Source organism: Caretta caretta, chromosome 4 (assembly GCF_965140235.1).
Source record: "Caretta caretta isolate rCarCar2 chromosome 4, rCarCar1.hap1, whole genome shotgun sequence".
Taxonomy (NCBI): Eukaryota; Metazoa; Chordata; order Testudines; family Cheloniidae; genus Caretta; species Caretta caretta.
The window spans coordinates 100,723,764-100,746,055 of record NC_134209.1 but is presented as its reverse complement, the minus strand read 5'-3'; the positions used below and the strand labels follow the sequence as shown (position 1 = coordinate 100,746,055).

The 22,292-nt window shown below is 41.3% G+C and overlaps 1 protein-coding gene across 6 annotated transcripts in view; it reads right to left on the bottom strand.

The window, feature by feature from the left end:
- The window catches only part of LNX1 (ligand of numb-protein X 1), a 374,186-nt gene extending 352,486 nt beyond the window's left edge, over positions 1–21,700 (bottom strand). For 4 of the 6 annotated variants that reach the window (XM_075127920.1, XM_075127919.1, XM_075127918.1 and 1 more), the window contains exon 1: positions 21,051–21,700. The gene's annotated coding sequence lies outside the window, so the exon portion shown is untranslated. The remainder of the gene's footprint in view (positions 1–21,050) is intronic. The other 2 variants (XM_075127922.1, XM_075127924.1) reach the window with 2 other exon arrangements.
- Between the last annotated feature and the right edge of the window lie 592 nt (positions 21,701–22,292).

Genomic DNA, 22,292 nt, shown 5'->3' with positions numbered 1-22,292 from the left:
TGGCTGTACAGCACAACTAATTCTAAATTAGCCACTAAACACCGTTTGCATATACATGTAGACTCCTGTCTACAGCAGCTGGCAGACAACAGTGAAACCACCGAGAGCACATATCATTACAGCCCACCCAAGAGACTTTTATATCATAATTAGCTGGTTGTGGTGGCTTTTCCCTGTTACAAATGTGACAAGAATTCTCCCTTATATTTTCTGAATTGTTCCTGAACAACTTTGAATTACCCTGATTTTTTTTTTACTACTGGTAAGTGTGCATTCAACATCTGTAGTAGTCCAGATATGTTGTCATAAGTAGAATCAGTCTTTAGAGAGCCATCTAACATTGCAAGTGACAATGAGTGAGGGGTAAAGGATAAACAATTTTCTCAATATTAGCTGGATGATGAAAAGTTGTCTTATGGGCAACAGATGGATGGAAGAAAACCTTTGCTTGCCCTGATGATTCATTCTTTAAGGAGGTAAATGGAACAGTAGTCACATTCTGACCTATATGTCCCTCATCCATAAGCATGTTTGGTTTTGCATCATTTGTAGTGTCAAGAAAATCAAGGAATGCTTTACCTCCATCCTCCCAGCCGGAAGCCAGAAGCTGAAGTAATTCCACCTTTTTCTGGAATGCATTAATTTCACAATAGGTAATCCAGGAGTGAAGATGCTGAGTAGCCTGAGAAGCAGTGCAGGACTGCTCACTGCTGTGTGGGATGTCTCAGTCTGACTGAGAAAATTCTGCATCTCTGTGGAAAACTGACTCCACAAAGTTTTGGATGTACACCAACGACTTTTGAGGGAGAGTGTCTCAAGAGGCAGTTTCAAATATCTCATGGTAACAATGCAATACTAACAAGGAAGAGAAAGCTGAAGGTCAAATGAATAGTTACAGGTAGCTTTCCCATCCTTTTTCTCCACAACTCAAGGTAATAATATCTGCTCACTGGTATTTCATTGCTATGTGCTCTATAAATTCATGGCTGTGGATATTCTGTGGTTATAGCACATTCTGAGAAGTGAGAGCAAAGTGCCTGTAAATCTGGGAGTTTTAACTTGAAGTTGTACGTGTAGGATTCACTAGAGCATACAATTCAGCATCATATTTTCATCTTAATTTATGTATGCTCATAAAACTAAAATCCCCCCACACAGATGACACTGCATATCATTCAGGTTATATAAAGTGAAAACTGAGACTGTCTATTAAAAAAATAAGAGATATTAATGTGGTACAGAAAGTTGCCTGAAGTAGTAGATGGAGCTGTCCAATGCTTTCCACAGAAATTTGCAACAGTTCTTTAGACTGAGCATTCATCATTTCCTTACATGCAATAAAAAGCTTCCACTTCATGCTAACATGAAGAACATATTCACAAATTGTAGTCTTTACGTTTTTCAATGCATCCTATTGACACGTGACATATTGCTCTTTTGACTCCGCTTATTTCATTTATGTCTGTCTTTCTCCAGCATAACAGTCCAGATGTTATCTAAACTGCAGCTCATTTTATGTTTAAATATTTTCATAATCCCACTGTTACACAATAATAGAATACTATTTATTTAAATATTTGTGGATGTTTTCTAAATTTTCAAATATTGATTTCAATTACAAACACAGAATACAAAGGTACAGTGCTCACTTTATACTTTTTTTTATTACAAGGATTTGCACTGTAAAAAAAAATAGTATTTTTCAATTCACCTAAGTACTGTAGTGCAATCTCTTTGTTGTGAAAGTGCAACTTAGAAATTTAGATTTTTTTTGTTACATAACTGCACTCAAAAACAGAACAATGTAAAATTTTAGCGCCTGCAAGTCCACTCAGTCCTACTTCTTGTTCAGCCAATCGCTCAGACAAACAAGTTTGTTTACATTTGTAGGAGATAATGCTGCCCACTTCTTGTTTACAATGTCACCTGGAAGTGAAAACAGGTGTTCTCATGGCACTGTTGTAGCCAGCGTTGCAAGATATGTGCCAGATGCGCTAAAGATTCATATGTCCCTTCATGCTTCAATCACCATTCCAGGGGACATGCGTCCATGCTGATGATGGATTCTGCTTGATAACAATCCAAAGCAGTGTGGACCGATGCATGTTCATTTTCATTATCTGAATCAGATGCCACCAGCAGAAGGTTGATTTTCTTTTTTGATGGTTCGGGTTCTGTAGTTTCCGCATCAGAGTGTTGCTCTTTTAAGACTTTTGAAAGCATGCTCCACACCTTTCCCTTTCAGATTTTGGAAGGCACTTCAGATTCTTAAACCATGGGTCGAGTGCTGTAGCAATCTTTAGAAATATCACATTGGTTCCTTCTTTGTGTTTTGTGAAATCTGCAGTGAAAGAGTTCTTAAAACGAACAACATGTGCTGGGTCATCATCTGATACTGCTATAACATGAAATAAATGGCAGAATGTGGGTAAAACAGAGCAGGGGACATACAATTCTCTCCCAAGAAATTCAGTCACAAATTTAATTAACACATTATTTTTTTAATGAGCATCATCAGCAAGGAAGCATCTCCTCTAGAATGGTGACCAAAGCATGAAGGGGCATACAAATGTTTAGCATATCTGGCACATAAATACCTTGCAATGCTGGCTACAAAAGTGCCATGCAAATGCCTGTTCTCAAGTTCTGGTGCCATTGTAAATAAGAAGAGGGCAGCATTATCTCCTGTAAATGTAAACACACTTGTTTGTCTTGAGTGCAGTTATGTAACAAGAAAAATCTACATTTGTAAGTTGCACTTTCTGGATGAAGAGATTGCACTACAGTACTTGTATGAGACGAATTGAAAAATACTATTTCTTTTGTTTATCATTTTTACAGTGCAAATATTTGTAATAAAAATATACACTTCGATTTCAATTACAAACACAATATATATGAAAATGTAGAAAAACATCCAAAATATTTAATAAATTTAAATTTGTATTCTATTGTTTAACAGTGCAATTAAAACTGCATTAATCGCGATTCATTTTTTTAATCACAATTAATCTTTTTGAGTTAATCGCGTGAGTTAACTCGATTAATCGACAGCCCTAATTTATACAGTACTCAACACCTCTACTGGTGATGGTCTTTACTACTTCACCATTTGAAAAGCCTCTGTCAAGAAGTGTTTGAATTGGGTATGCTCTTACAGTCTAGGGTGCATGTTAAACCATATATTCATAGAAGAATTTTACAAGTGGCTTCTTGTTGGATGCCACATTTAGAAACTTCTTCCATGGAGGAACAGAGCATCTACCAATCATCAGGTACTTCTTGTGTCTAATCTTAGATCCTGTCTGGTCCTGTCTTTCTGCAGTTTTCACAGAGTTCCTGTTGTCATAGACTGGCAAAGACTTGGATTACAGAATTAGCTTTGTCAAATCATTTTAGTACCTGCCTCGAGTACTCAGCAGCCAATACATTGAATGTGTAGAATTTGCCTCCAGCCATCATTTGCATTATTAGCATGGCATCTCTGATGTACACTGTGGTTTCTTTGTTGTATGTTCTTAGCTCATAAAGTCTTTCTGCTTGAGGTTCCAGCTGATGCTCTAATTCAGCTTTCTCTGTTTTTCTCACTGTTCCATAGACATGGATGAGGGACGTAGGCACAGGTCCTATTGCGTGACTAAGAACAGTTGTCAAGAAGCAGTGAGAGGCAAAAAGGCATCCTTTAAAAAGTGGAAGTTAAATCCTAATGAGGAAAATAGAAAGGAGAATAAACTCTGGCAAATAAAGTGTAAAAATATAATTAGGAAGGCCAAAAAAGAATGTGAAGAACAGCTAGCCAAAGACTCAAAAAGTAATAGCAAAAAAATGTTTAAGTGCATCAGAAGCAGGAAGCCTGCTAAACAACCAGTGGGGCCACTGGATGATCAAGATGATAAAAGAGCACTCAAGGACAATAACGCCATTGCGGAGAAACTAAATGAATTCTTTGCATCGGTCTTCACGGTTGCAGATGTGAGGGAGATTCCCAAACCTGAGCCATTCTTTTCAGGTGACAAATCTGAGGAACTGTCCCAGACTGAGGTGTCACTACAGGAGGTTTTGGAACAAATTGATAAACTAAACAATAATAAGTCACCAGGACCAGATGGTATTCACCTAAGAGTTCTGAAGGAACTCAAATGTGAAATTGCAGGACTACTAACTGTTGTCTGTAACCTATCATTTAAATCAGCTTCTGTACCAAATGACTGGAGGATAGTTAATGTGATGCGAACTTTTAAAAAGAGCTCCAGAGGAGACCCCGGCAATTACAGGTCAGTAAGCCTGACTTCAGTACCGGTTGAACTGGTTGAAACTATAGTAAAGTAAACTGGTTGAAACTATAGTAAAGAACAAAATTGTCAGACACACAGATGAACATAATTTGTTGGGGAATAGTCAACATGTTTTTTGTAAAGGGAAATCATGCCTCACCAATCTCCTAGAATTCTTTGAGGGGGGTCAACAGGCATGTCAACAAGCAGAGGCAAGGACCTGTTCGTGGACTTTGTCTTCACACTTTTTGTTAGAACACTTCTTTCTCTCATTGCTTTTGCATATTCATAATACGAAGCTATGATTTGCCATCTCTAACACGAATACTGACCTGCGCATAAGTGTCACTGAATTAAAAAGCTAGTTTCTAGAATGTTTCAAAGGCTAGTACTGCATGGGTAGGCAGTTACAAATTAAAACCTTCTACCAGACAGACTACATGCTAGACAGTATGTACAAAAGCTTACAAAGAGAGAAGCATTACATTAGGAATTCGCATACATTTATATCTACCCACTATGCAGTACATGCAATCTACTGCTACTGATGCACAGCCTTCAGTGAGAGACATATTTGGTCAGCAAATTTCAATTGAAAACTATCATCATTTGAGATACTTTGACAATTAAGAATATACGATGTGAAAACGTGTTTTCTTGTTTGTATATGAACATTTTGCAATATTTGCCATATGCCAACAGTGTGTGGCAAAAATACTTGCCCATGCAAAACCAATTAAAAAAATTTAATACATTGTTGTGTGATAGCTTTGATCAATAAATACCACATTAAGGTGTTGAAATTAACTCAGATGGTGAAAACTGTAGTCATAGTCATGTTGCAGTGTTTCTGGAAGTGTGCAGCACCAACAACAAAAAGACTCATTTGGGGTATCATTGTTTCACCTTGCCTACAGGCTTACGGCACCACTTGACAGTTCCACATCATACCTTATCTAAACATACATAAAATAAGCTTTCAAATGACATATAATGTGGGTGTGCTTAAGGTGGGGACATTAAACTCCAAAAATCTTTTCTGAGGAATTGTCACACCTATTTGAAGCTGTTACTAAGACTTCTTAAAGTACCCTAGTGTGATCATTTCTGGGGAAGTATTAAAAAATAAAACAAAATACAGACTATAGCTGGATCTGAACACTGGGGAGGAATCTTGGATTGTTGGTAGAAGACCACTTGTTTTTGATACTTGAGAAGTATGTTGTTGGCACTGGAGAAGGGATGCATCTCTTCTTTTCCTCCCCCAATTGGACATGGGTGGAGATAATTTGACATTTTTAGCAGGGCTTAAACTCAGTTCCTCAAGTGACTGTCCACATGGATTATATTTTTGGCCAGTACCTGCAACTCGTGCTTGGACCACCCAAAGGTGTAAAAGGCAGAATAGGCTCAACCATCCCTCAGTTCCCTACCAATCATAGCAGTGAGACAGAATCCCTGTAGTGTCTGCCTGTTTCTTTGAGCACTGTGGTAGCATTAGTGTTAATTAGTAGTATTGTTAATTAATTAGTAGCGTTAGTCTTTTTGCCTGTTGGCACAAAAAGCCCCAAACATTTTTAGTTAGATATTTAATTTATAGATTAGACCCTACCCTCTGTGCAGGGGCTCTAGCAGCATGGCATAAGTGAAACCTCTGGGGTTCAAACCTGACCCTTGTTTAAGCAGCACTGAAGCTTCAATGACAGGCACTAAAGGTGCCTTGTTTGTTTAGTAGAAGATGATTTTCCTGAGCAATTCTCCTTCTCTAAGTAGACTCAAAAAGGTAGAGCAGCCTTCTTAAAATTCTTCCTATGGCAGACACTTATGCAAGCCTTGTTAGACATCAACAGGAAGAACAATATATAAACCTCAGACCGTGGTCAGTTCCTCGCTGTAAGAGTCCCAGTGAGCCAAGAGATTCTAGCCCAAGGTCCTTTGATATGTCAAAGAAGAGTCCATAGTTGTCTGCCTGCATCCTGGAGAGCAAGAGAGCAGCAGGAAGGAACTCTCTCTGGTGCCTACCTGAGACACAAGAATCAGCAAGTGTCTGAGTTGTTTTGGGTTCAATAGTCAAAAGGCAGTGAACAGTCTAACAAAGAGGCAGTGTAGACCGCTGTATGCTGCTGTCCAAAAGAATCCAATCTTGGGTGCATATGCACCAAGAGGAAACGATGTGGACAACATCTTAGGAAGACTCACAGTAATTGTAAGGTAAGTAACCATTCTTTCTCTGCCCCCTGTAACCTTTGGGAACAACTATTTGCCCTGTTTCACTCCTCCAACAGTATTTGTTACTGCATTCAGCAGTGATGGATTAGAACATTATCTATATATTTCTGCTAAAATGATCAGTAGCTTGAAATGACATTTAAATTGTCATAATTGTGTTTTAGAGTTAATACCCCCTTGAGAAGAATGTGGCAGTTGATGCCTCTCAAATATATTGTTTTGCTGCATGTTTGCAAACTGATATGTAACACTGCAACATTTTATATTTAGAAGATTTTCTTCACAAATATGAGGCCTACACACTTTTTAAAGGAAGGTTATATTCTGTATCCTAATTCTGTGGCACGACAAGGATTGAATGGCAAACTATGTAGTATTGTAGAAAATACAGGTTCTTAAGCCAGATTTTGCTCCCCTCCCAAGTACAGTGATGTAAATATAGCAGATTTTCATTTAAGTCAATGGAGTGACTTTGATGTAACAGCAGAATTTAGCCCCCTCCCTTTAGCTTTCAATATGACCATCTCAGATGCAAAAAAGCATTTGGAAATTGAATAGATAACCCAAGGTTTTTTTTCCACTGTTTTCTATTGTTTTGTTTTTAAGACAAAAATAAAATATTGAAAAACTTATAGTGAAGTACTTATTTTTCAAATCCACAGAAGAACACAGTTTGGGGAAGTACACAAATCAGGAGATCAGTACATATTGTGTACAAAACTACACTCAATCCTGCAGTTAGATGCAAATGAGTGGCCCTTTGCACACACATGGAGCCCCTTTGTAGTCAATGGGACTGTGCAGATGCAATGGCTATTAAGATGGATCCACATGGAGGATAAGGGGCCATACTTTGGGCTCTACATGCAGTAACTCATGAAAAAGCTACACACCGAGGGAAAATGGTAGGTTATTACACTGTGTCGTATTTCTTTGGTTGGAGTTCTTAAGGTTTAAATAAAACTTCGGGGCCAAGTATATCCATAGTGAAACTCCATTAACTTTAGTAGTGTTAGAACTGGAATGAGTTTTGCCCTGATAAACTAAATTGCATTTAGCCCTGACACTTGTATGAGCTAGCTGTGTTCTTTGCTTCCAAGATACGCAACTGATTGGAATCTGACTCTGAAAAAAAAAATTATTATAGACATCTTTTCTTTAGTTCTTTAAAACAAGCAAAATTAGTTGTCTGTGAAAGGATGCAACTGTCCTTCTATTTTTCTAGTCATGTGATTTATAATAATCAGCAGCAGTGAAAGCAGATATCCTCCACATGTATTCAAAAAGCATCTCTCTTGGCAATTGCTGATAAGACTGGAATCTGTAGTCTGCACTGAACAGAATTTGAATGATGAGCTGAACAGCAGAGTGTTTGTGTGCATGTATAGTAGGGAAAGTCAGGCACAGTGTTGAGAACTGACATATAAAATAAAGCCGAGACGCTGAAAAGCCATCCTTACAAAGTTTAAAAAAAACCCAGCCCAAACATTTGGTTAACCTTTGTGAAGTGGAAGTGCTCATCTCTCACTGTTTTCTGAATGATCTTAAATTTGGTTAATTGTTTTTAGATTTGAAAGCAATTGGCAGACAGTCAAAGTTTGAATCTGATGAAGTACAATTGGTTTGTTCACAGGAAGTTTGGAAAGGAAAATAAAGATCTAGCAGACAATAAAACAGTCATAATGAAGCTAAGGCTAAGCCATCATGTCAACACAGAAGAAAGCAAACAGTGTTACTGAATTGACTGGAGCAAGCAACATTTAAAAAAAGATTTTCTGTTGGAGGAGACCTGATAGGGTTAGAAGTTTATGCATTTAATGACCTTCAGCAAGTCATGGGCAGGTCATTTATACCAGGATTGCCAATTCAGGGCTACATTGGCAATATGCCAAAGACCAATGACCATACCTAATTTCCATAAATTGGAGCAGCCATTTTAATCTAATACCATGGCCATGGAAACTACAGTTCATAGAACGCAATGCCCCATGTTGATTCCGAGAGGCCAACATTTAGAACTCTGCCAGCTGCATTTATCCTGTGGACTTCACTTAGCTATCCTGTGGTTCTGATGTAAATAAAATAATCCACCAAACACTCCCTCCTCAAATACTTCGAAATTCTAATATAATGTAATTTACACTAAATAAAAAGTAAGGTTTTATATGTGTAAATCACTGTTACTTTACATAATTAGCTGAAATGTAACTCAGACCTGTATGCAAAAAACAACACAGTACCGTGTATGCGTGACAACAGTTGGTAGAAGAGTTTCTGATAGAACAGTTTTCCTTTGGAATTTTCAGTTTTCAGTGGAATTTAAACATTTTATGGGAACATGTCAATTCCACCAAAAGCTTAGAGGGAAACCAGTCAGGCAGACAAGCTAACTGGTGGACTGGCCAGGCTGCTTGCCTCATGGCCACCCTCTCAACCTGATTTTCCAACAGTCCGCCCACCAGCCAGCCACTGGGCTGGTAGGAACCCAGTGTCACCTGCTGCTGCCCAGTGAGCTCCCTGTGCTGCCTCAGCTTGTTTGCTCGTTTGCTAGACAGTCAACAAGCCAGCGAGCTCGCTAGCTCCTCGGTTGGTGGGCCCTGAAATTGATTGCTCTGTTTTGCCAGAAATACTGTGCTGTCAATGTTTCACGCTGATGTGGAACAAAATGAAACACCAACAACCTGTACATTTCTTGCAAAACAGAAATCTCTTCAGTGGCTAGCTTTATTAGTAATAAAGGATGTCTGGAGTACTCTATTTTGTAGAAAAGGACAAGAAACATGGGACTTCTACTGTTTCAAGCCTTAGAGGAATTACCAGAGGGAGCCAGGTATGGTGTGGGAGTCCTCTAGATTGTATTTATTTATTTAGGTCCTTGGAGACTTAAATACCCACCTAGACAATTCTATCAACAACCTTGTATCCTGACCTGCATGGTAAATACTTGGTTTCTCCCAAGTTATCTCCAGATCTTTACTGTCAGCCAGACACATACTAGACTATCTTTAGCCAAGGGGTGGATACTGGGAACATAAAAAACATACTTCTCTCTGTCAGATGATCACCTCATCCAAGTGAAAATCATAGCTTTCCCACTATCTTTCTTGGGTGGCAAACTGACTAGAATGGTTCCTTCTTAAAGTCTATTGAGTCAATGAATTTTGAGATTTTCAGAATCCAGTGAACCAAGAACTAACAGGGAACCTATTTAACAGCAACAGATAAAATACAAAGGCCTAAGACTAGAATGCTGCTGATGTAATATACACTTTGAATCTATTCAACAGCAGCACAAGGATTTTTCACTGAAATAGACTATTTGTAAAGGAAGTGAAAAAGGCACTGGGGCAACAAATCTTCCTACAGAGATTAGACATAAGAGTGACTCTGAGTTGGGACAGTGTGAGTACTGCTGCTACTCCACCTACTGATGAGAAGGCTCCCCACTCAGGTATCAGCTCCTCCTGCTGCTTGTCTTGCCTAATAAGTTGTCTCTTTACCAGCCAGTGAAAAGGCAGGAGGAGGGGACTTCTCCTTCTGCTTTTAGAGAAAGAGGAGGGCAGTGTATTCCTGAACCCCCTTCACTTGTAATTAATGCCTGTCCATATTTGTTCATAGGAAACAAAGTTCCATTTCAGGATGGCTGGACATGGCAGTTGGGGAATGCTAAGGAAAATACAAAAGCAGAATCCATTGTTATCCCTCCTTTAAACTAAGTTAAAGGCTCCTGCTGCAGGACACCCCTTTTATTGCCTCGTCAGGGCTTTGAGATAAAGCCTCAAGAAGATAAAGTATTCCACTGTATCTCACCCCAAATCTGAGAATGCTTCTGTTTGTCTTCAAAACACATAGATGAAACTGACAAGAAAACACAGTACAATGAAAGATAGCTGTTAGAAGTGCAGAAGGCTTGCTGATCAAGAAACTTACTCGTTTATAGCAGGAATATGATACAGAACTAAGAGATGGGATTTTCTTAACACAGACTAAAAATGGTAAAGAATAAAACTGCTGCAAAACCTGAAAAATGCCTTTGTCATGAGCAGGCATAACCTTTGAAATTTCAGTTAAAAGGGAATATCCCATGAATCGAAGATGAGGATTTTCAGACTTTCTAGTTCCTTAAAGTCCTCTTTTGTTTTACATTGAGAGTAGTGGTGTCTCTTACCAGGGAAGCACAGGCAGGCAGTAGATTAGTACTTATTTAGATGGTAAATTCCAGCCTATTTGAATTGTATTAAGCATTCTCCTTATTTCTGTGGGATTTGTCATAAATCTTGAGTAAATATACTTAGCACAACCTCAAAGACTGAAGTTTTGATTTCTCAGAGGGCTCAAATCTTTAAGCCTTAAAACTTCTCTTGTTTAAGAGAGATAAAGCAAAGGAATCTACTCGTCAAAACAAATATAGCAAAAAACCTGACTACAGTCCTAGACATTATCTCAATGGGAAGTGGCACTCATGCTAGGCTTTTCGGTAGCATTCTTTGCCCAGGAGCGAAATCTATTATAGGAATTAGTACAGCCTCTTAAAATGATAGCATCACTAAGAAGCAAATGAATCCTATTCTCTTTCCCTCTGTCACCCCCATCCATTCTTCCTCTTTTAAATAGTCTTCAAAGTTTTCTTCAAAGGTCTCCATCCTATCTTTGTTGCCATGGTCACTCAAAGAGTTGAATCAACATTTTCAAAAGTAGTGACTGCTCTAAATGCTTTGTTATTGGAGCTACAGAATCAGTTCTGTGCTGACTAGCGCAACAGAAGAGAAGTCTTTTTCAAATCAAGTTTACCCTGCACATTAAACTAATCTGAGGGGAAAAAAACAACCATGTGCTTGCCATTGGCGGGAGGCAAAATGTGGTAGGAATGATGATGACCCCATTGTCCTGGCTGCAACATTTGGAGCAACACAAAGGGTTGAGAAGATACAGCTCTTCTATGACATCTAAAGATGTTTTACTCACTCTTTTTAGTCACACTGAAACTGAGAAAGACAACTGCCTCTCTGAATGAAAGGAGTCAGGAAATATGAAGGCTTCTGAGAATTTATAAAAAAAAAATCAGACTTCCTCTCCCAACAAGTGAGCAGGCTGAAATAAGGGTGACACATTTGGGCAGCAATGGTGGAAGGAGCTGGCTGGGTCAGTCCTAGACAATGGATGTAGGGAGAACACTGGGGCAGCTTATTTATTTAAAAAAATGTGAGAGAGATGCACCTTCTGTCATTTTGCTTGATTGGGGCTTCTCATGTCCACTTCATTGTTCCCCTTCAAATCTCTTCTCACAACTCTCTTTTGTCCTCATACCTACAAAACCCATGACAATGGTTAGCCTGCTGGTGTGCTGAGACCACTGCCTGTTACACTGACTAATACTGTCTCACTGTTTCCTTGTATGCCCCCATTTGCCTGTATCCATCTGTTGTTTCCTGCCCTCTATGGAGGTTGTAAACTCTTTGGGGCAGGGATTGTCTTTCTGTTCTGTTTTTGTACAGTGCCTAGTACAATGGGCTTCTAGGTACTATGGCAATACAAATAATAATAAATGAAGTATGTGTTTGCCTTTCTTCTGAGAGGAGATGGGGTAGAGAGGTATGTCTCCTCTATCTTCATTTGATTTTCTTTTCACGGCTGTCTCCTTTCCTTATGTCTATTTTCCACATTCCCCCCTTCCTCCTCCAAATCTTTCCTTTTCTAATTATCTGTCTCTGCCATTGCCCTTCCAGCAGCTCTTTCTTTTTATTCACCCTTCCCACATTATCTGCTTTCCTTTGCTAGTAATCTTCTGACTTCTGCTTAGGTTTACTCTCTCATGTTCTTGCCAGTCTATGCCCCACTCCACCAATGGCTTCCCTATGCTCTGCTGAGCTGCTCCCATCACTTCCCTTCTTTTCTTTTTTCTCCAGTTTCCATAAACTGTTTCTCTCTTACCATCCACTGTTGCTGGAGCCCCCATAGCCTTCTTGTCCTGTTCCTCCCTTTATTTCCATGCACACTTAATCATAGAATATCAGGGTTGGAAGGGACCTCAGTAGGTCATCTAGTCCAACCCCCTGCTCAAAAGCAGGACCCATCCCCAATTAAATCATCCCAGCCAGGGCTTTGTCAAGCCTGACCTTAAAAACTTCTAAGGAAGGAGATTCCACCACCTCCCTACTTCATCCACATCAATTCATCCAGCCCGTTACCCCTACAGCTCCATTGAGCTTGTGTCCCCACCAGTTTCTAATCAAGCCATCCTCTGTCCTGCAGGCCTTCCCTCCAGCCAATTGCATTTCTGACCCCAACCTCCTTCTCATTTAAACATCCTCTGGCCTCAGCCCTCCCTCGAAAAAACCCTACTAATCCAATTCATCCCCATCCCTTAGTACCTAGTGCCCTCTTCCCAGCAAATGAATCCTGTGAGCCACAGCTCCTTATGTACTAATATAGCCATTTGATTGTCCACAATTCCCATCCCTTAGCTCCAGTTGGGCCCATTCATTCTCTGATCCCCTGACATGGGGTGCACCACTCACTGCTGGTCTGGCACCTCTTCCTGGCCACTCTGGGGATTAGCTCTTGAGGTCAACTTCCCTTTCCATGCAGTCACTGTCTCTCACTCAGGCCTGCAGCTACTCTCATCCCAGGAACCGCAGTGTCCTGTTCGTGACTCAGCCCTCCATCCAGGTGACTCAGTGTTCCTCCCTTCCAGAGTAACAAAGTCCCCTCTCTCTACCAGTTCTAGGCAGTCTTCCCTTCCACTTCTTTAGTGCCACTCTCTTAGTAGCTGCTAGGGGAACCCAGGCCTACCCTCTACTCTGGGTTCCAGTCCAGGGCCCCTCAGCTCAGCAGTTCTGCGCTTTCCCTCATTGCTCCTTCCCTGGACCACTTCTTGCCACACCTGGTTCCCCTTCTCTCTCTAGGTGTACTAACTCCAAACCCTCTTCTAAGGAAGTGACTACTGCCTGCTTTCCTGCAGCCTTTCCCAGCAGCCACTGCTGTCTGATGTTAGCTACCTGGCTTTATACATGTCCTGCCTGTTCCTACACACTGATTAGCTCCCTGCCTCTTGCTCCAGGTGCAGCCTGTAGAGTTAAAATAGCCTCCCTGGCCACCTTAACCCCTTTCAGTCCTGGGTGGGTGGTCACCCATCACACCCCCATGAAAGAAAGAGCAGTGCTTTGTGAACCAAACCCCCCCCTTACATTCACTCCACCAAGATCAGTTTGCCTCTGTTATCCTGCTCCTCTTTTGCTTCATTTGATCTCAACACAGGCAGAATCATCAAGAAGATTCCCTCTGCAGTCTTCTGCTGTCACCCAGGTCTTGGAAGTCATTTTCTTTTTAATGAACTGCCTAACACACAGTCAACGCCTTTGTCATCTGTTTGTTTACAGGACTGCCACATCAAAAACTAAATGTATACGGTATGTCCTCAGGCCTTTAAGCAAGAGGTGTCCACATAAGAAAGAATGGAAGGCTGAGAGAAGGAGACACCACAATAGATTAGACTGTTATGTCACCTGGGGAGAGAGATATCCCATGTGAAAGAGAACAGGTCTCTCTCTCTCTTTCCTACAACATTTTGACAAAGGGTTAGATCCTGCTCTCCTTACCAAAGCAGACTCACTGAATGCATTGGGGCTACCCATGTGAGAAAGCCAAGCAGGATTTGGCCCAATATCTGATTTCACCAGTTCATCGTAACTTAGAATGGGTGACAGTATCTGCTCAGGAAGCGGTCCACGGATTGGAATAGCAGAGGTATTTCAGGTCAAGCTTACATAAAATATGGCTACATTATGTGTGGCTCTGACAAGCACTAATAGCCTGTCACTGAGCATCATGTTAAAACAATTTGAGCTAACAGAAAACACAGAAGGTGGGAGGAAAAAAGACTGGCAGGGATGAGAAAGAACATGTGCTCAGATATTACAGTGATGAGAGTCACATACAGACCAGGATAGATAGCGGAGGACACCAACATGATCTTATTGTGAAATAATGTGAAACTAGGTGCCAGAGGCATAAATTTGTCTAATTTTAAAATCTATTCAGCCAGCAATTTTTAGAACTACATACACAACCATCATTGATTTATACTTTGTCTGATGATCATGAGAGTTTCTTAAGAGAAAATGTTTTTGGTTTAGAGGAGAGGAAGTGGAAAAAAGAATATGAAAGAGAAAATAATCTTTAGGAACAACAAAAAACAAAGTAAACCACATCCATATAACTATCATGGACTCGTGTTGGAAAGTCAATATAAAAACATTCTAAAATAGAAAACTTTGAAACCATTTGAAACTTTGCACTATTTAGTATGAAAATAATACGCTTTAGAGTCTGTGCTAACAGAGAATGTATTTAATCTGACGCAGAGTTGGAGATGAAGCAATCCAGTCTACCATGGGAATGCTTAGCTCAGTGTCTGGTAGGTTGCCAACCATTTAAAATGTTTTTGTGTTGGTTTAATGATTGCTCCCATGAGCCTTGATGGTAAGGATTGACATTAATTAAAATACTAAGTCATCAGAGCTTGTATTGTGGAGTGGGGGAGAAGCAGAATTGGATCCAATCCTCTTCAAGGTTTCTTTGGCTTTCCACATTTTTCTTTTAGATGCATTGTACATGCCAAGTGTCCTCTGAGCTGAGGCACAACAATGTAAACAGACGTTCTCTGCAGATATGAAGTAACTCTTCAGGTTTTCCACACATTCCCATTTAACTGATTAGAGGATACTCATTAAAATCAGCTGAACATGCAACTGAGTTGCATTCTGAATGCTAAATATATAAACAAAAAAGAGGATTTTAAAAGATGTACGCTATACGCAATCCAGTAGGAGCTTTGGGCCTCATCCTGCTCCCACTGATGTAATGGGCAAAACTCTCATTGTCTTCTCCGGGAGCAGGATTTACCTGGAGCATGTTGGAAAAGTTATGCCTTTAAAGTCTGTGAAGAACTTTACATACCAAGCATTTGATACCCAGGCACAGACTTGTGAATGTTTATGGAAGGATTTAATTTGAGAGACTAATAAAGTTACACTCAAATAGTATAATATGCTGTGAATAAGGTCGAATGGTAAAATAATGTTGGCAAAATTTTTAAGGAAAGATTTACCTTCTTGTCTTTAAGTACCCAATCATGAAAAGTAGTACTTACAACTTTAAGAAATTGCTAAGTGTGTTTATATTACAAACTCAAGATCCAACCCTAAGAGGCATCGATCTTTCTACTATTAGCATTCCCATTGCATTGCACTGGAGAAATCAGTGGGCGGAGAGGTTGCAATGTGTCCAGCTGTCATTAAACCTTAGAATGAAATTATTTGCACAATATGGAACAACAAACTGAAAATCAAAACAAGTTTAATATGAGATAACTGCACTAACACTTTATATCAGTGAGAACAGTCTGAGCTCCAGCCACAAAAAGACTACTCAAGCATTCATAATGTAAGTGATAAACAGCCCTCTTTTATATGAGAATATAGGGTTCTCTTGTGCAGGGAGTCAAGATGCTTTCTGGTTCTTTTACCAGTTCTGTAATCTTGAGGCAAGCCTCATTTACCCACTAGTGGGGAACATAGCTATAATAATGCTTACCTGACTCACAGAGATGGTGTGCAATAATTAAGATGTGTGTAAAGTACTGATATCCTCTGAGAGTACTAAGATATTGATAAACACTATTAAATGTCATGACAGGGCTTTTCTTATTTAGGGAAGCAACACTTTTGAAAACTGGAATACTGTTTTAATTTGATTAATTAATTAGGTACAAGTTTGTGGGTCTCCAAATATATATATACACTGTGTATCTCTACCTTAACTGGCAGGTGCACATGCTGCAGTACAAACACCAATAAATTTTCCTATACTGTGTAATTGGGCTTAGGTCTCTATTTTGTAACTTTCAGAAGTCAAACTGTGTGTGAGAGATTTGATCACTGCAACAGAGAGCACTCGAGGCCAAGCGATGGCATTCCTGGATTATGTGAACATTCTTTGGGATTTTAAACATGTGTGAACCCAAGATTATCTGTTTCCATATATTCTCTCAGATCCTGGTGTTCTTTATCTGTCTGCACACCACATATTTAAATATTTTGGCTGAGATCTCATTTTCCACTAGATCTAATCTACAGGGGTTACAGGCAAATTATCTTCATCAGTTTCTTCTTGAAGGTTGCTGTATCAGGGGGTTTGGGGTGCTGGGCAGCCTAGTGGTTGGAACGTTAGACTTTTAGCCCACTGCTTGGTTGAGGAGCCTCAGTCTTTAAGGCAGGGAAGGAGGGGGACCCAGACCATCTCTCTCCACAGGCTTCCAGCCCTTGGCCCTGTGTGCACTGACCCTTGAACTGGGTGAGGGGGGAGCAGCCTCCCAGAAAAAGAGTCTAAATCTACTGCCCTGGGCTTCTTCATTCCACTGTCTCTTCAGTTCAGGGTGTTAGCCCTCTAGTCCAATTCGCTGGGTGACTTGCCTCTCATAGTGCCCTCTCATGGATCTTGCCGGCACCTTGCCACGGTCCTAGGCTCCTTCAAGTGGGGCAGCCATGAGATGGTGAGGCTGAACCCCACAATGTCTCTGGGCTTCATACACCAGTTCCTCAGGTGCAGGAGACTCCTAGGTCTCCTCCTTGGCTGAAGAGACAATACTTACTACCAGGTGGCTGCACTGGCTGGCAGGCTAGTGACCCTTCCTCTCAGGTATGGAGACAGCTAGCTCTTGCCTTTGGCGTTCAGCACCAAACTGAGCCAGGTATTCTCCTTTTCTTCCCCCCTCCAGACTTGGCATTGGCTGCAGGTATAATGGGGCTGGACTAGCTGGGCCCAAAAGGTTCTCTTTAACCCCTGCTTTGCTGGTGGGCAGTTTCTCTGCTTCTTCACAGTTGCCATGCCCTTTCCCTAAGGGATTGAGTGCCTATTCTACATATATTCTAGTGGCTATGCAGGTCTCAAGCACATGCAGGAAGAGTAACTAGTAGAGAAGAAGGTCCTACATATTATGGGGTTCTGGTGTATCTTCCATTATATGTACCCAACTCTCTCTCCTGGCTGCAGGACTAGTAGGGGGCTCTGTGACAGCTCCTTGCTTGAGCTGCTACACAGCATAAGGACCATTCCTCCGTTTATTTATCTGTAAAACAGATCTAGTATTCACCTCAAAGGGTAAGATAAAAGCTTAACTACTATTTGTAAAAAGCTTTGAGAGCATCAGATTAAAGGTTTCAGAGAGAAAAAAATAACCTACGTTTCTCCTGCTGATGTTTAAAGCCTTTTATTATAGCTATTTGCACTACCCCCTGAAAAGAATAATTCTTGGTTTAGATTATAACGTATATTGTATAGCCGTAGACAGTATAAGCACAAGTTAAATATATAGCCAGTACTAAGTTCTTTTACCTGTCTTCTGGAATTTAAAAAGGAAGTTCCCAGTGTTCCCTTTTTGAAAAAAAGTGTTTTGTTCACTGCTCTTTAAAAGGTCTCAAAAATCCATGAGCCCTTTGCAAACCTAAAACAAACTATGTACATGGAATAAGCAGTACATAAGCACTCTGGTGCACTACAAGTGCAAGCTTTAAAGGAAAGAGAATCCAATTGTTCTCTATTTCCTTTTTGGTACAACATACTGTGAAGCAATGTTCCCTCTAATTTTTGACAGGCCGTTTGCACAAAAAATTCCTTCTGTGCCAATTTTTGACAGGCTGTGTGTGCAAAAAATTTCTTTTGTGCTTCTGTGCAAAGTTTTGTATGCATGGTGTTTCGCCATGTGCGCGGGGTTTAGGATCTGCGTGCGCACGCGCACAGCTTAGAGGGAACAGTGCCGTGAAGTGAGTCACCTGTGATCTGTAAAACTGTATATGAAATACATACAACTTATATTGGAAAAATTAATATTTGTTAAGACTACACTGTTTTTAAGCCTCTAAGCTAATTTAGTTCAAATTAAGCAACAATTATTGGACTTCTTAGAAAATAATTAGTAAGCTTAAAAACAGAAAAACAGCTTGTCTGAATTATTTTGGGAAGGAATTGATCTAGTGACTAGAATGTGGGACTAAGACTCAGGAGAGCTGGGTTCTCCTTCCTGGCTCTGCTACTGATGTCCTTTGTGCCCACAACTCACTTAACATCACTTGACTTCAGCTAACCCAACAGTATATTGGGCATAACGGAGTTGAAGTGAGGCTTCATTCACGTTTGTTGAGGTTCATAGAATATCACGGTCGGAAGGGACCTCAGGAGGTCATCTAGTCCAATCCCCTGCTCAAAGCAGGACCAATCCCTCATTTCTGACCCAAATCCCTAAATGGCCCCTGTTGTGAAGGCCAAGACTATAACAGGGTTCTAAAAAGAGCTAGATAAATTCATGGAAGATAGGTCCACCAATGGCTATTAGCCAGGATGGGCAGGTATGGTGTCCCAAGCCTCTGTTTGCCAGAAACTAAGAATAGATCACTTGATGATTACCTGTTCTGTTCATTCCCTCTGAAGCACCTGGCATTTGCAACTGTTTGAAGACAAGATACTGGGCTAGATGGACCTTTGGTCTGACCCAGTATGGCCGTTGTTATGTTATTAAGTATTTTGACTTTCTTAAATGAAAGCGCAAAATATTGTTCAATTGTTACTAATGGGGGGGGGGTCTGTTAAAGGAGTTCTCTCAGTGCTACTGCTATACAGCCACTGTGATTTCCCTTTTTGAAACTGGGCTTTTTTCTTTGAATTGTGCAGAAAAGCATAAATAATTTTAAAAGCTTTCTCTGCTATAAGAGGTAGGGAAGAAGAAAAAGTGTTCTATTATATAGAATGCTGTAACATCTACAACTAGGCTTGGCTATTGGATTTCCTACCTGCTCCCATTAATTCAGGAATGAAATATGCTTGTTACAAAAATGTTTTCACTTCAATAGTTGAAGATCTGATGCATTAGTACCAAATCTTCAAAAGGAGGGGAAGTTTTATTTTTCATTCTTTCTACAGCCTTCTGGAAAAGTAGAATGCATGGAAATAGTATGGACTAGAGCTAAATTGCTCTCTCTCTCTTTAACTACAGACACTTAGACACCATCAGTACTATGGCTATCATCACCTTCATAAGGAAGTGAAAGGTAATGAAGTCACTCAACCAGCACATATTCACTGCTTTATTGCACTTATGATATCCCTAAAGAGAGGGATTGATATTCAGGGTGAAAATGCTCATTTTTTCAGTTTGTAAGACATCTAACACAATGTAAACAATTGTACATTTGAAAAAATGAGGACATTTTTCTAGCCTAGCATGAGCTCTTGGGCTGTGGCTGCTCACAGGGTATTACTGACTCTGGTTCTCTGATCTGGCTGTATCAAACTCCTTTGGTCAGCAGGGTTAGTAGAAGCAAGCATGGCTCATTTTCTCAGAAAGCGGGGTTACATTTTGTTTCCTTCCTTTGAAACCCCCCTTCAAAACAATAAAATAAACCAAAACCTAACCCGGAGCTTGAGCCTTGCGGTTTCCGTAGCAGAACAAACTGTTTGCCTGGTGAATGTTTACAAAGTGAATTGCTAATTAATTGCATTTTTGTACTAATTTCTTGGCAGAACCAAAGGCAGTGAGACACTCACTGCTAACAACAGGTTTCAGAGTAGCAGCCGTGTAAGTCTGTATCCGCAAAAACAAAAGGAGTACTTGTGGCACCTTAGCGACTAACAAATTTATTTGAGCATGAGCTTTCATGAGCTACAGCATAGCCCATAGTCCTAAAAAAGATGAGCAAGCCAACTGTGTACATGATGGTCAAATATTTAAAAAGGGTCAAGTTGCTCCTCAGCTGTGCACATTTTGGAAGGAGAAAAAGAAACAAGTTGATGTGACGAGGGACAAGGAAGGAAGGGAGCACAAATGCCTGGAGACCTGATGGGACAAACAGCATCAATACTATTACTATTGTAATACTATTGTAATAATATAATATTGTAATACTATTGCTCTTACCAGCAGGAGAGTGGGTTTGTGGGGGGGGGGGCAGGGGGGTGAGAAAACCTGGATTTGTGCTTGAAATGGCCCAACCTGATTATCCTATACATTGTAAGGAGAGTGATCACTTTAGATAAGCTATTACCAGCAGGAGAGTGGGGTGGGAGGAGGTATTTTTTCATGCTTTGTGTGTATATAAAAAGATCTTCTACACTTTCCACAGTATGCATCCGATGAAGTGAGCTGTAGCTCAGGAAAGCTCATGCTCAAATAAATTGGTTAGTCTCTAAGGTGCCACAAGTACTCCTTTTCTTTTAGCATCAATACTAAACATCCATTTTCAGTCCTCTGGTTGCATCGGGTTAGAAACTGCGTTGACGGCTTAGATCCTGACGACATACCTAGTGCCTGTCCGCCAATGCGGTGTTTACCGTGGTAGTTTTCACACGTGCCTGGTCCGCCTTTAGCAGTGCTGCCTGGCAGCGCCATCACCCCAACCAACTCCCGCTTCGCCCAGCAGGTCTTTGACAGATAACGATAAGGCTGAAAGTGGGGGGGAGGGAACACCCTCTGTCCCAGATCTGACCGGGTCCTACCTTTGCAGCGATGCCCTACACCGTGCACCGATCCTGCTCGCACAGGAACGAGTTGCGACCACCGTTTCTTTTCCAAAACCGACTCGCCTGGGGGGTTTGATGGTTCGGTGCAAACGTTAAAGAGGCCCCAGTTTATCACGTGCCGATGAGCACTTGCCTTCAAATTGCTCAAGCCTCTGGCAACACTCCTCTTGGGAGGAGCGGGAGCCGGTGGGGCCCTCCCTCAGCTCCTGATTTTGCAGGCGTCAGAGGAGCTGTGTCAAGGGGAGCCGCTTTGTAGCACGGCTGCTGCAGTAGTGAGTCAGCTCACTGTTTATTAGGCCCGAGGCAGCGGGGTTTGGCTGGCCGGGGTGGGGGGGGTCGGACACGAATCCACGTTTTCTAATGGAAAGCACCGGCACACCGCGGGAGCCGTCTCCCCGTTTGCCTCCTGCCCTGGCATTCACAACAGGTGCCACGCCGGCCACAGCCGATCCTTTGCGCCCCACCCGAGAGCGAACTGAAGCTGCCCAGCAGCATGAGGGGGCACCCGCCAAGACAAACGCCCTCAGGCAGCGCTAAGGTTGTTCCCAGGGCGAGGCCGGGAAAAGCCCGGGGAGCCGAGCGGCCTGGCTGGGGGACCCCTAGGGGCAGCTGCGGCGCTGAGCGAGCGTGCCCCGGCCGGCAGAGCAGCGCTGTGCGCAGTGAGGTAATCCCCGGAGAGCAGCGAGTGGGTGGTCTGTGCGGAGGGAGGCGCTCGCTCTGCTCCCTCGGGCCTGATGAGCCAGTTCCTGCAGCTGGGCCGAAGGCGGCCCGCAGACTGCACTCGGCACATTTCTTCATTTCTCACTTGAGTGCCCTTCTTTAGTTCCCTTTCAACTGCCCACTTTATATCGGCTTCATTACACCACCGCTCCATTTGTAATGTAAATCGGGAAACTCGGGGAAGTTTTTCTTTTGGCCTTGTCTACGGAAGAATACCGAGAGGTATTCAAAACGTATTAACACAAATCAATGGCACCAATAAAAGCAAAATCTCCTTAGCAACATAATCTTGATTGCAAAGGGAGAACTGAGAGCATTTAGCAGAACAGTGGCCCACATGGAATACGCATTTGTCTAGAAGAATGCAGCACAAAGCCTAAAAGAGAGATGCTGAAAAAATCCAAAATTAACTCACACTGAACAGTTACTCTTTTTTTCAAAAGTACACAATTGGCTACATTAAATCTATCGTGCGCTTTTCTGCTCAGCAACATTGTA